The sequence below is a fragment of the Pleurodeles waltl genome, chromosome 4_1 (assembly GCF_031143425.1).
Source record: "Pleurodeles waltl isolate 20211129_DDA chromosome 4_1, aPleWal1.hap1.20221129, whole genome shotgun sequence".
In the NCBI taxonomy this organism is placed as follows: domain Eukaryota; kingdom Metazoa; phylum Chordata; class Amphibia; order Caudata; family Salamandridae; genus Pleurodeles; species Pleurodeles waltl.
In genome coordinates this window covers 828,267,507-828,282,029 of record NC_090442.1, presented here as the reverse complement: position 1 = coordinate 828,282,029, position 14,523 = coordinate 828,267,507, and positions in this window count along the sequence as shown.

Below are 14,523 nucleotides of genomic sequence, written 5' to 3'. Positions count from 1 at the left end.
GCCGCCCCCGTGCTGCTGAGGGTGTACTTTCTGTGCTGACTTGTGTCCCCCCTGGTGCCCTACAAAACCCCCCTGGTCTACCCTCCGAAGACGCGGGTACTTACCTGCTGGCAGACTGGAACCGGGGCACCCCCTTCTCCATTGAAGCCTATGCGTTTTGGGCACCACTTTGACCTCTGCACCTGACCGGCCCTGAGCTGCTGGTGTGGTAAATTTGGGGTTGCCCTGAACCCCTAACGGTGGGCTACCTTGGACCCAAACTTGAACCCCGTAGGTGGTTTACTTACCTGCAAAAACTAACAAACTCTTACTCCCCCTAGGAACTGTGAAAATTGCACTGTCTAGTTTTAAAATAGCTATATGTGATTTATGTGAAAACTGTATATGCTATTTTGCTAATTCAAAGTTCCTAAAGTACCTACCTGCAATACCTTTCATTTGAAGTATTACATGTAAATCTTGAACCTGTGGTTCTTAAAATAAACTAAGAAAATATATTTTTATATACAAAAACCTACTGGCCTGGAATTGTCTTTGAGTGTGTGTTCCTCATTTATTGCTTGTGTATGTACAACAAATGCTTAACACTACTCCTTTGATGAGCCTACTGCTCGACCACACTACCACAAAATAGAGCATTAGTATTATCTCTTTTTGCCACTATCTTACCTCTAAGGGGAACCCTTGAACTCTGTGCATACTATTCCTTACTTTGAAATAGTGCATACAGAGCCAACTTCCTACAGTAGAGGACTCCTAAAGTGTGTATGCTGGCAATGTGCCAGTCAGTCAGTTCTGACAAGAAGGTAACTCCCTATCCCCTGGGTGTACCAATCAGGGTCATTGCCGGGGCATAGGGACTTAAGGAGCATGTGAGAAAGAGACTCTGATGGAAGCATGGCTAAGGATGGCACAGACAGAGGATGTTGGTGTGGGTTCAGGTGCGGCAATGTTGTGGCAGTTTTGGACAACTGTAACTCCACTAACCATTTTTTCATCCATTAAAGTTGGGATGCAAGGTAATAATGTTTATAATTTGGGGCCACCAGGCCCCCTGGTCTGTTGATAAACTGAGTTTTGAGAGGGCTATCGTACAGCAAAATTTGTTTCAAATGCAGTCCCTGTGGGAACGCTCAAACAATAAAATAAAGGGCAGTGATTCATAAGGGGGAAGATTGGTAAAGTAATGCAAGAGTCCCAGGGTGCAACCATTTTTAGTAGGTCTATGCAGCCCACCACCGATATAGGTAGTGTACACCAAAAGGACATTTGAGACTTAAGAGATGTCATGGCAAGAGTGAGGTTGCCATCAAAAAGATCCAGGGATGAATGATATATCCGGATCCCTAGATATCGAAACAAAGTAGATTGCCAAGGTATTTGAGTTCCATTGAGGACAAGGTCTGGGCTGTGCATTGCGGCTATAAAAGGGAATAGATATGACTTTCACCAGTTGATTCTCAGGCCAGATAAGGTAGCGTTAAGATTAAGGACCTCATTTAGAACTTGGCAGATGGGTTACTCCATCACAACGGTGACGAATGTCCCACCTGCTATTCTAAATCAGACCCTAAGTGTCCAGGCAATTGAGATTTTGATCAAGTGCATGCATGAATAAAAAGAAGCAGGTTGATCATCTGTGTAAAGCAATATTACATGACTGCCATCCTCTAGGGGGATGGCCCAATTGCCACCTTGCTCCCAAAGGGCTAGTGACAGTAGTTCTGTTGCTGGGGCAAAAAGAAATGGAGAAAGCAGGCAACCCTGATGGGTGCCCCCAGCGTATCTTTGTGGGGTCTGAGATAAAAGGACCTGCTTGACCCTGGCTACAGATAAATCACATAATAATTGCACCAGGTGAATAAACCGATGTCCAGTGGCATAGTATGGTATGGTTGCACACAGAAACGTACACTGTAAGGAATCAAATGCCTTTTAAAGGTCTGACACCAAGCAACCTGCATTTGGCCAATGATATGGGGCGTATTTCAAAATGTGGAAGAAGGGTCGGAGGCTGAGGGAGGTGTTGCAGGGTGAAATCTGTTTGGGTCTGGATTTACTAAGGAGGGGACCAGGGGTGCAAGTCAATCCGTGAGGATCTTGGCATTATTTTATAATTAGTGTTTAGTAGGGCTTTGAGTTTGTATGAGCCTAGTTCAGTGTGGTCCTTGCTTGGCTTAGCAAGAGAAATAAGCAGTGCCTCTCAAAGAGAATGAGGGAGATAAGCTGACCATATGGCCTTGTTGTATAATACTTGTAGATTGGGAGCTAGAATGGGGTTTTATTAGTGGCTAGGGCCCTGGTACCTTTCTGCATTTCCAGCAGGGTTATGGGTCATCAAGTTCAGTATGTTGATCAGGAGTGATGCAGGGTAAGAGTGTATTTGATAGAAAGGCAGTGATTTCATCCGGGGTGGTGCGTGTGGCTATTGATACAACGTGGTATACTGTTGTGTCAGTTCATCATGAATGTCATGTTGAGTGTAAAGAATGTTATTAGTGGTGGAGAGCGGTGTCATGATAGGTTATTGAGTTTGGTTCTGGCATATTAACCACGCAGAGGGAGCCAGAGAGGTCCACTGAGCTATGGGTTATAGCGGGGTGAGCTGTGTAATTAAGGCAACACAGCCATTCTAGCAATGAAGTGTGCTCATGCTGTGCTTCCACCAGGATATGGGTATCTGAGGGGTTGTGTACAGTCTGGGTCTCATGCACTAAAAGTTGATGCTCAAAGTGTGACATGTCCTTGTCAAGTTGTTTACACATTATCCAGTTGACCCCTAGACAGGTCCTCTTGTGCTTTCTTTAAAAGTGCCCCACTCCATCATTTTGGTTGTGGCCATATCTGTGTTAACCTTAAAGAAATCTCCTATGGAAGTGTTAAAGGTGGAGCAAAAAGGTAGGTCCTCTAGTGCAGCTGTCTTTAGGTGCCAAGTGGGAATGGGGAGGGGCCTGCATCCCATGCAATTTCCAGGTATTGAGGATTGTGCTGGGTACAACCTGGATAATCAGTGAGAATGACCGATGGTATTAGATTAAACATGCCGACATGACGATAAATCCTGACATGGAGACTGTGAGGAGAGGAGAAAAAGGAATGCATCCTAGTGTTTGCTTTGCAATGATGCCAGATGTCAACTAGGTGCCAATGCTGCAGCCAGTTGCATAGTGTCTGGGCAGTAGAAATGGCAGTTGTGCAGTGCAATGGAGGGGAAGAGCGATCTAGTGTTGTGTCCAAGACACTATTGAAATCATCCCCTAGAAACCATGGAAGTCCACTCCAGTGGGATAAAGTTCCAATAGGCTATGAAAAAAGTAGCTTCCTCTGAGTTAGGAGTGTATATGTTGAGGTCTTTCAAGGCAACCGAGCAACCATTCGGGTCTGTTACCACATCCTCTGCTGAGAAAGGAACCCCAGCTCTCACCCAAATTAGTTCGCCCATGGCGTAGGAGGAATTATCAGTGGCAAATACCCGACCATGCCAGCATCGTAGCAATTTGGTCACTTCCGTGACTGCCAAATGCATCTCCTGTAGCAACGTAATGTGGGCAGAGCGACACTTCAGGTAAGGATAGACAGCATCGTTTCAGGAGGGAACATGCATTCCTTGTATGCTCTAAGTGATAATATTAGTGTGCATCACAATATCAATAAGGGAGGAGAGAGTGGGCGATGACCTCACCGGATGCAGTGCATATGTAAGAGTGTAGTGGTAATACTGCGCATGGAGGGAGGGTGGGCAACATAGTGCATGATAACAAAACTAAAACTAAAAGCAAGTGAGAACCATAAATACTATCAAAGCAGATGGCCAACATGGACCTGCCTAAATGAGCAAATAGTGGATGTCAAAAACGGCAGTATGAGCTGATTAGGGGGGGTTAGGTCAAAGAGGTGTGTAATGACTTGGCCTATCCCATGGTGTGCAATCATGTATGGGCACCAGCTGTGGGAGGCGACCAATGCACTGTGGAGAAAAAGTTCAATAAGCATTGGTATGCACACAGCAAACCACATTGAAAAATGTGAGTCATTGCTAAACAAGAAATAATGTAAAATGTACAGTGCAAAACATTACTAAGCAACAATCATTACATTTTCAGTACATAAAAATGAAAACAAACTTGAGAGACATTGGTGAAATAATGTCATCAGCAGTTTGATGAGTGATCTCAGGGAGGGTCATTGTGTCTGTCTCAGGGGACCACATAACGTTTGAGCCATCATTATTGGAGGGCTTACTGGAATCGCTACCCAGATCAGAGTTATGAGGAGTTTAACGAATGGCAGCAGCCATCTACAAGGCACCTTGTCTTTCTAGTTCCAAGTCAGGAGTGGCTTCAGACTTAGGGGCACGTTTCTATTGACATTGGCGTTTCCATTGATGCTCCAGTGGCCTTGTGTGGTTTTGATGTTTCTGCTGGAGAGCACACTGTGGATGCCAGGTCAATTGATTCCCGTCAGTTCAGAGTGACTTCCTGGGATTAAAAAAAGTGGGTCATTCCATTAGCGACCAAATGAGGAGGGCAGGAAATAAAAGTGAATATGAAGGTCAAGTTCATGGAGATGGTGTGTAACTGCTAAGAATGAATTCCTCGACATTGTACCGTGACAATATAGACTGGGAAGAACATGAAGTGAGCATTATCAATGATGATGTCTCAAGGTTTCCATTAAGACAGAGCCTCTGTCATGGTAGTGGAGCAAGCTAAAAAGCAGTGGTCTGGAGTTAGAGCCTGGAGGGGGGTTTCCACTCTGGGACACCGTGGGGGTCATTCTGACCCCGGCGGTCATGGACCGCTGGGGCCAGGGTTGGCGGGAGCACCGCCAACAGGCTGGCGGTGCCCCGCAGGGCATTCTGACCGCGGCGGTTTGTCCGCGGTCAGAAGTGGAAAACCGGCGGTCTGCCCAAAAGAATCCTCCATGGCGGCGCAGCTCGCTGCGCCGTCATGGGGGTTCTGACACCCCATACCGCCATCTGCCGCCAGGAACAGGATGGCGGTATGGGGTGTCGTGGGGCCCCTGGGGGCCCCTGCAGTGCCCATGCCAATGGTATGGGCACTGCAGGGGCCCCCGTAAGAGGGCCCCACTTTGAATTTCACTGTCTGCATTGCAGACAGTGAAATTCGCGACGGGTGCAACTGCACCCGTCGCACCTTCCCACTCCGCCGGCTCCATTCAGAGCCGGCGTCCTCGTGGGAAGGTTGTTTTCCACTGGGCTGGCGGGCGGCCTTTTGGCGGTCGCCCGCCAGCCCAGTGGAAAACCCAGAATCACTGCAGCGGTCTGACGACCGCGGTGCGGTGTTCTGGCGGGGGTACTTTGGCGGGCAGCCTCCGCCGCCCGCCAAGGTAAGAATCACCCCCGTGTGTCCTCTGTGGAGATGAACTGCGAAAACATTTCCAGTGGGATTAGGTTACACAACCAACGTTTGATATAGGCAACTGCATCAGTGCCTTCAACTCCCTCAGGAAGGCCAATCACTCTAATGTTATTCCTTCTGGAGTGGTCCTGTGCAGTTTCTGCCCAAGTCCCCAACGTGTGTACCTGCTCTGCAGGTGTTTTCAGAAAGGATTCCATGTCCTGGTTCTTGGTTGTAGTTTGGCAATGGTTTTTCTCCATGGCGCCGACCTTGTCCACCAGTTTTCGGTGATCTGCATATAGTAGTGTGAAGTCTATTGCTGCATGATCAATTTTATTGTTTAAGAAGGTGCTGGTGTCATCAGAAGAAGTGCATATTTTCTCTATGGCCTATATTGTCTTGAATGGTAAGGGGTGTCCAGCCATTTCTACAGATTTGAGGGTTTTGGTGGTGCCACCAGTAGAGGAGGTCAAGTGTAGAGGTGCACTCTGTGTGCCCGATCGCAGGCACCCCATATTGTTGCAGGTAGAGATAAGGTGCTGGATGAAAGAGGGTACCCCATGGCACCAATGTGCCCACTTGATGATGCCAACTGCACAAGGGTGGTAACAGTCAAGGCAATGCATGAACGTCGAAGGGGGGTCTGTTTAACTAGAAGGCCAGTGTGAGCAGTGCCATAGCCAGCTGTCCAGTAATGCATAGTAGCACTAGGGAGAGATTAAAGATAAGAAGCCACACTGTTTCACCAAAAGACCCACTTGCTGATGCCAATTGGTTCCCAAAGGTGTCGCAGAACGAGCAGCCGAGTGCTGCGTTTGATGGCGCATATATGGTGTGCCTCACCTGTGGTAGCAGGTCAGAAAATAGCTTAACGACAGAGGAGTCACACAACCAAAAGGCCAATGTGAGTGATCCTAGAGCAGTCTGTCTAGTATTTCACAGGAACAGTATGAGGAGAGATCATAGATGTTAATACAGGCAGGTTTATTAAATTGTTTGCCAGCCACTACACAAAACTATTCAGGGTACAGCGTTGATAAGGAGTTGCATGAGGTCCTGATATTTGTCTTATTTAGTATTGGTAGATGTCTGGTACGGAGTGTTGGTGAGATTAGAGCTCACTGAGTCTCTGATGTTGTACCAATCAAAGTGCGATGGGAAAGGGAGCCACAATACAGTAAATGAGGTCTTCACAGGCTGCTACAGGTCTAGCAACACACACAGCACAAGAGGAGGCCCCAATTCCAATGTGCAATAGGCTCAGCACCAGTGCGACAAATGCAGCGTTCCAGGCCATCAGCATGGGTAGCAGGTAAAGGGGGGTCCAAGTGAATAAGGTTGGGCTGCAGATTGGGCCCACAAGGCATGGGAGTGGCAGGAGTGGCACTATGTGCATACATGCTTAAAAAACAGGCCTTACCCCAGGTCTGCTGTGCCACTGAGTTGATGTTGCCCCATACTCACACCATCAACTGGGGCTCAGAATTCCCTCAAACATGCCTCTCAGTGGACGACGGTGGGAGGATTCAGGTAGGGGGACACAGTTAACATGTAAGCTGTGTGGCAGTGGCTGAACACACTGAAGCGTCCTGGCCAGCCGCCGAGGTAGTCTGTCTAGGTCTCCAAGTCGAGTGATCACAAGGCCAGGGTGGCAGGGCCTCGATTCACCAATAGTTGCCTAATGGTTACAACAGTGAACTGCACAGACCTGCACAGATCGGGTGTTAAGAGGGAGGCAATAAATGGTGCATTGGTAACCGATTGCTGATGCAAAGTGAGGAAATAGCTGGATAACTGTGGTATCATCATGCAACTCTGTTATGGTGCGACCATCAATATGGCTGTCTAGGCCATGCCCCATCATGTCTCTTACTCTATAGGGTCTCTGAGGTGGGCGGACACTGTGGTCACACATTTTTCAAGGGTTTGCACCCGCCAGTATACCTACCTGTATTCTGTGAGCCTGGCAGGGCCAGACGACATGGTATTAGATAATCTGACCTCATTATCTAAGTGGGCCACAAGTTCCCCCTGTACAACAAAGCCAAAGTCATCTGACAAAGGAATGTTTGTTGAGCTAGCTAAATCCAAAGAGAGCTGCCTTTCTGCCAAATCAGTTCCCTTACTAATAACGCCAACAGCTCTGGCCAGAAAGGAGTCTATGGTCGTACTAATGGGGCTGAAGGTGGTTTTTGGATTTGGGGCCATCCTTTCCCTATGCATGTGCCAAAAAGTACAGTGGCATGAAGGCCACACTCCAAACTGTGGAGGGTTGGCAGGTACAAAACGGTCAATGGTGCAGCAGAGCATGGAACTGGAGCCTTCACTGAGGCTCCAGAATGGTACCCCCAGACTGTAACAAGTAAAGAAAAAAAAATAAACAAGAAAATAAACAAAAGCAAATAGGTGCCTTGCTACCGTAGGCTCATGGATAGAGAAGGTTCCTTGCAAGTTTTTTTTATGGGAAAACCAAATTGATTGGCCCAGTCGAGCCTTGAACAGCCGCGGAACAGCCGTGGACAGGCACTGATAGGCTTGCTCTTGGCTCTTCCTTCACCCACATGCATCCCGCATTCATTCTGTGCCACCAGTAGCCATGTGGTGCTATGACTCCGCCTCTGGATGGCAAAGCAGCAAGGAAGACTGGTCCCAGATATTCCTGGTGGTCCGTGGAGCAGACCTTGATCAGAGCAACCCATGCTGCAGGAAGCCCGCATTTAGTTCATGGGCTGCACATGCTGTGCCCCACCTCCTGACTGCAAAGCTACAAGGCAGGGTGGTCTCAGAATTTCCTTGTGGTCTGTGGAGTAGACCTTTATCAAATAAACACCTGTTTCTTTCTATTCTGTCTCCCTATACAAAGCACAGCATTTCCTCGCGCCCCTTGTCACAGTAGTTACTTTGTAGCAGGAGAATCCAAACAGTATGTTTTTCAGAAACCCTTTCAGTCTTTAAACAATGCTACAATGTGGAAAAGCTGTCTCCTCTCCCCTTTCTTGCTACAACAGTGGGCTGCTTGACACCTGTAACAAGTTAAAACCCATACAGAGTAGAGCCATAAAAAGCCTGTTGTAAGACTATCCATTGTTGATTGAGAAACTCTACTACTCCCAGTTATACACCTGCAACATTATTGCTTTGAGTTATGACGCACTTATCCGAAATTGATGTCTTTTCCGGCTGCTTCACAGTCACTTCCTCAAGTGCTGTCAAGCCTCCACCAGCCCATCAAGATCATTTCTGGCTCCGGGGGGTTGAGTGCACAGCCGCAGCAGGACTCTGGGATCAACCTAAGCGAAACTCAGCCCTCAGGCTAACATGTCGCTTCATGATTCAGGGGCAAAAAACACAACAGCGCCTATGTTATCATCATTATCAGCTGACATATAGCAGCCCATTCTCCACCACCAACAGCATTAACCTGTCTGCATGGACTTACTTACTGGAGCCTCTGCTACCATCTTGCCCTTCCCTCCCTGCCGCCATCTTGCGCTCCTCTTCTGGTAGTATCTGAGCCAGGCTTTAGATCCTTTCTGCATCACAACATTCACATGTGAAAACTACCGTATTGATGTTTAAGAACTGGTCTTATTTAACAAGGAGTAGGATAGACTAGAGATGTCATGCAATTCATTTCTTTTGAAAAGCTCCAAAAAAGAGATTTTAGCAGTAAGAAAAAACATTTCTGCCAGTGTAAACGCACAGCACAATCCGAAATTGAGGGTAAATAATAAACTGTTCTCTTTTCAAGTAGGCTTGATAGTTACACACAAAAGAGGTCAGGCAGAACGAACAATTGATATTCTGATATATTTTCTAAATGATCTGAAACACACACTGGCGAGGACAATAGGATTGTCTCTATTACATTATACCATAATGGACCAGCATCAATATAAATGTACTGCAAAAGTCACTATAACTGACCCTTACTGGCATCCATACCCGATCTAATGTATTGCTCATTTGTCTCTGTATCTATTTCATGCATTTCATCCCCCTAGCACTATGAAATGGATCCAGGCACTATCAGGTGCTTTATGAAACCATGATGGCCTAACATAACATGTAGGTTAAATGAAAACACACAGCAGTGCTACAATTCCAATAAGCAGACAAATGCTTAAGTTTCAAAGTCTGCAATGTCAACTTGATGCATTACAAATGCCAACCACTATGTTCATTACTGCTGTAGCCTAAAGGTTGTAAACTAGCACAAAGCAAGCTAGAGAAGCATAATAGAGCAGATGTTGGTTTTACAATGTGTCCAGATACCAACTACGTTTTACAATTTGAATCCATCTGCCAGATTTCAATGGAAAGATCATCTGAAGCTCAGTGGCTACTCGTCTATCATAAAAAAATTGGAGTTGACCGTCGCTCATTCAGTGTGTGTGCCACTGAAGTAAACCGAAATATAGCTGCACATATTTTCTCATATAAACACAATCACAGCAAACGATCCCACCCATAAAGCCCTGTTATAATGCATTAGAACACTAACTAGACAGGGTAAAATGGACAGTTCCTAGTAAAGACTTGGACTATGCCACCAGTAAAGCAGAATTAGGCAACATCTAATGTGGATTAATGTCAGAAAGAGGTGATCAAAACTGGCACACACCCGAAACAAGGCAACTCAAAAGAATGCAGCAAAAAGAAACAGAAGTCCAGACGTTTATACATATGCAGATATTTTATTGGCAGAAATGTTGATGCACCAAAATGCCAGGATTAGTTGGTGACACCTCAGTGCTAATTCTTTTTCCCACCCTCCCCTTCTGAATAGCCTCTTATTTGCTGATAAAATATTAGGGTGATAGAAAGGAGTGAAGGCTATCCATAGCAAACATTTTATTAGCTCAAGCTCATTTTATGTTCCTGTTGCTGCCTTGAGTTCATAATAACCCTAAAAACAGCGGATGCAAGAGCTGCGCCATAGGGATCAATGAGCAAACTAGGCATAGCAGCGCTCACCCCTATCAGCCACAGTTAGCATCAAATGTCATAGTTTCACCCAAACTCTCGATAGTAGGTATGGCAATGCAAAGGAAATAACAGCCCTGCTACCAGAATGCATGTTAATAGGTATCGAGATACAGAAAAAATAACAGCTCTTTTTCCCAAATGCATGTTAGTAGGTATTGTGATACAGAAAACAATAACATCAGCACTAGGCCTCTAAATAATAGTAGACTGTTTTTAAATAACTTAATAAACTATACATATGAGCTTCTTGTCTATATTTGGTGTCTAGTTTACAATTTCTGTGGTACATAGATTGATGTGTTGGGACATGTTGTATACCCTGCCCTTTTTAGGTTTCACCTGCAGAGGGCATGCATTGCACTTGCAAACTCTTTTGTAAAGAAAAAAATCTTAAAAGGGGCTTAAAGCCTGGACATTACTTACCTTTACTTACAAGTGATTATCCCCCACGTCACTCTTGTTTCCTTGCTTCCTATTGCTTAACGCCTCCTCTTCACCCACTGCTTTCTCCTGGGCTACCGGTCTTCATCCCCGCTAAGGAGCTTCCTGTAGCCAGTGTCCTTGCACTGGTCGCAGGCTCCTACAGGTACTTCTTTTCTTTTACCTTTCAGCATGCAGTCATAGAGAGTGAATTAATTTGCAATCCCTCTCCTTTATCTCTGCCCTCCTCCCAATCTCCCTGGTGTCACTGCGCGCCCTCCTTCCACTCTCTGTGGTGTCAATCCTACCCCCGCCCTTCTCCTGCTGTCTGGTCTTTTTAACTTGCCCTCCTTTCACAGTCCATTCCCCCACCGTCACTCTCCTTAGCCCACCCTTCTGCCCTCTTGCTACGCATTCGTTGTTCCCCACCCTCCTCTCTCTTGTTGCTTGCAACCCCAACATGCCCGTCGCTGTTTTAAGGTATACCACACAGCAGCGCAGGCTGCTGTGCCACATGGCCCAAAGTGAGTAAAAAGATAAGGCTTCAATGGTGGCTGCACCAGAGCATTTTGTATTAATTTACTTTGAGCCATATTGCACAGCAGCCCACGCTGAGACGCATCATACTTAAAAAAACATTGACAACGCCAATAGGTCTCGCACAGTCTAAGTTTGCAATGTTTCTACTAGTAGATAGTTGGACATACTGGGGCTATATTTACGATGCTTACACAGAAATGAAATTCACAAATAAGACTGCGTAAACCTATTCGGCCAAGCCCCAAAGTGGCTAAATGTTTCCTGTATTTGAGTTAGGTACAACATAAATCAACCTGATTCATTAGGCTATATAGGTCACAGTCTGCTACTTCTTGGCAGGCTTGAGAAAGTTCGCTGAGGGGAAGCTGGAGTAACTACTGACATTTGTGGATGAAGACGCTGTTATTGATTTGAATGTAGGTGCATATGGATTTTTACGGCCCACGTGGGGGGAAAGTCGGGGTTTTTAGATGGTCAATTTTGGCAGGTTTTAAAGAGAATGACAATGTAACACTGCAGTTTTTGGTGGAGTGTGGGTTTTGACAGGCTGTTAAATATGTCACAAAAACCCCACCGCTTTTGACTTTTTGTTGAGCTGGTACTTCAAATACATTTATCTGTCCTACATTTCACTTCTAGGCATGTGCAAAAATTAAAAGTCATCCAAATTGTAACACCAATTAGTACTTTAATTAAAAGTTCAAATGTTCTTGTTTTAAAAGGCAGTTTTCATCAGAGAGATACTGTTCCTGCTCTTCCAAAGGGCTGAGCAAGGAGGTGTTTTGACTCCTCCTGGCCATCTCATCCACAATGCTCTGAGCAACTAATACCCCATACAAAATGGAGAGCTCCCTTGCTCCCATCTCAACCATGTAAGGCATATTAACAGGAGCAACAAAGGCAATGAGAAAGGGGGGCAAATACCTGGAAGATTTACATGGTCCTGTGCATCATTCTCCCCAATCATGCAAAAATTGAAATTATTTTATGAATACAGCTGAATCCGAAGTAAATTGGAGGACAGTGTTGCAAATTACTCCGGATTACTAATGCTCCAGAGTCCATATCGCTAGTGTACACCTAGTAAAACCCTCTGTAAAGGTTCAATCATATCTGCTAAACAAAACTCCTTGTATTTCCGATATGTGAGAGATAGCCTGTATGAAGTTAGATAGTACTCAAAATTAACTGTTCATGTATGAAGACTGGGAATCATGGAGAGATGTCCATTATCCTAATAGTCATATCACCTGGTCAGAATGTTATATGACTGTGCAGCATGTGCAGCATGTAAAAATGCTACCAAACATGGGGGATAAGATCGGTAGGAAAATGGCTAACGTATGTGTCTTGATGCCACAAGAAAAAGTATTATGCAAAATATTTTATTCCAATCCCACACTCTTGCATACATCTCTGGCAAATATTTAGATAACATCTACGTCAAAGAGAGCCCTTGAGGGGCCCGTCAGGCAATGCAGTGCCGGCCTGACAAGGAGCATGGCCCAATGATGAAGCATGTCACCGGATGGTGAGTGAGGGCTCTTGTTCCAACTACAAAGTGCTTGCAGGTGACGGCTGACCCCTCCCCAAATTGGTAATGAGGATCAATCAATCAATCAGTAACTTGTTAAGCACGCTACTCACCTGGTAGGGTCTCAAGGCGCTGGGGGGGTGCTACTGCTCGAAGAGCCAGGTCTTGAGGTGCTTCCTGAAGGTCAGGCGGTCCTTGGTCAGACGTAGGTTGACGGGGAGGGAGTTCCAGGTTTTGGCAGCAAGGTGGGAGAAGGATCTGCCGTCGACTGTGGTTCGGTGTACGCGGGGGACGGTGGCGAGGGCCAGGTTGGCGGAGCAGAGCTGGCGTGTTGGCATGTAGAAGTTGAGATGCTCATTGAGGTAGGCAGGTCCGGCGTCGTGAAGAGCCTTGTGAGCGTGGATCAGGAGTTTAAAAATGAACCTTTTGTTGATGGGGAGCCAGTGGAGGTCTCTGAGGTGGGCTGAGGTGTACTCGTGGCGAGGGAGGTTGAGGATGAGTCGTGCTGAGGCGTTCTGGATATGTTGGAGTTTTCTCAGGAGCTTGGTCGTTGTTCCTGTGTAGAGTGCATTACCGTAGTCCAGTCTGCTGCTGACAAGGGTGTGGGTTACCGTTCTTCTGTTTTTTCCTTTGGAACTGTGCATTCTTTTGATTTTTGCTCTATTAACAGGAGCCACACACCTTCAGTTCTGTGCCTTGGCATAGTCCCTTCAAGTGGCACCGGACATTAATATGCACCATTTCTTGACCCTTTTCTTAGTATCTGGTATCTTTCAGAGCACCAAAGGTTCACAGGTTCATAGCCTAATTCCCTGCAGCAAAAAGCCCAACTCACACAACATCTTGCCTTATGAAACTCTGAGTGCGTTTTTCATCCTTCACAGGAATCAAATGCTTCATGGAGGTCGCCGGACCTTTTTCACCCAGAAAGAATGCAGTGAATCATACACAAATTTACATTAACACTACTCAATTAATTTAAACACCATGACCAATGTGGCCACGGAAGGAGACTGCAATCAATGGAAAGATTTAAAGCTTTATTTTATAATCCCAAAGCTAATGTCATGAAGACAGCATGCAAAATCAGATCATAAAGAAATATCAACAGCATTGACTGGCCAAAGTGGCAAAACAAATTTAATTGAATTAGCATTAACACAATTAAGCATTCAAGAAGAACAATACCTATCATTCAGGAAATAGTTTGAAGCGTTGAAATATTTCTCAGGTCAGATTGTATTAACATTAGTCAAGTTCAATTAAGCAGAGTATGCAAATTTGGGTTGGACATAAGTTGTCCCTACAGCTAACCAAATTAGGAAATGGATGTGTGGGGAGAAACACATGTGGGCAAAATAATTTGGAAAAATACATCTTGGACTATAGATCACTAAGAAAAAAAATAAAAAGAGTGAGTATCAGCATGCTAGCTTCTATTCTAGAAAATGAGGTACACGTCAAGGGAAATGGCAATCACAAAGGAGATATACCTCTCCAAGGGAAAGCATTCAAGGATTATTCAACAGCAAAGCATTAGATCAGCAGCAAAATCCAGTCAGGCATCATCAAGACAGTGCAGGGAGAGCTGCACAGAGTCTCAAGAGCCAAGGAAAGACTGACTGAAACTTACGAAAGGCCATCCCTGTACAAAACATACAAATGGCTCTGATTTGTGAG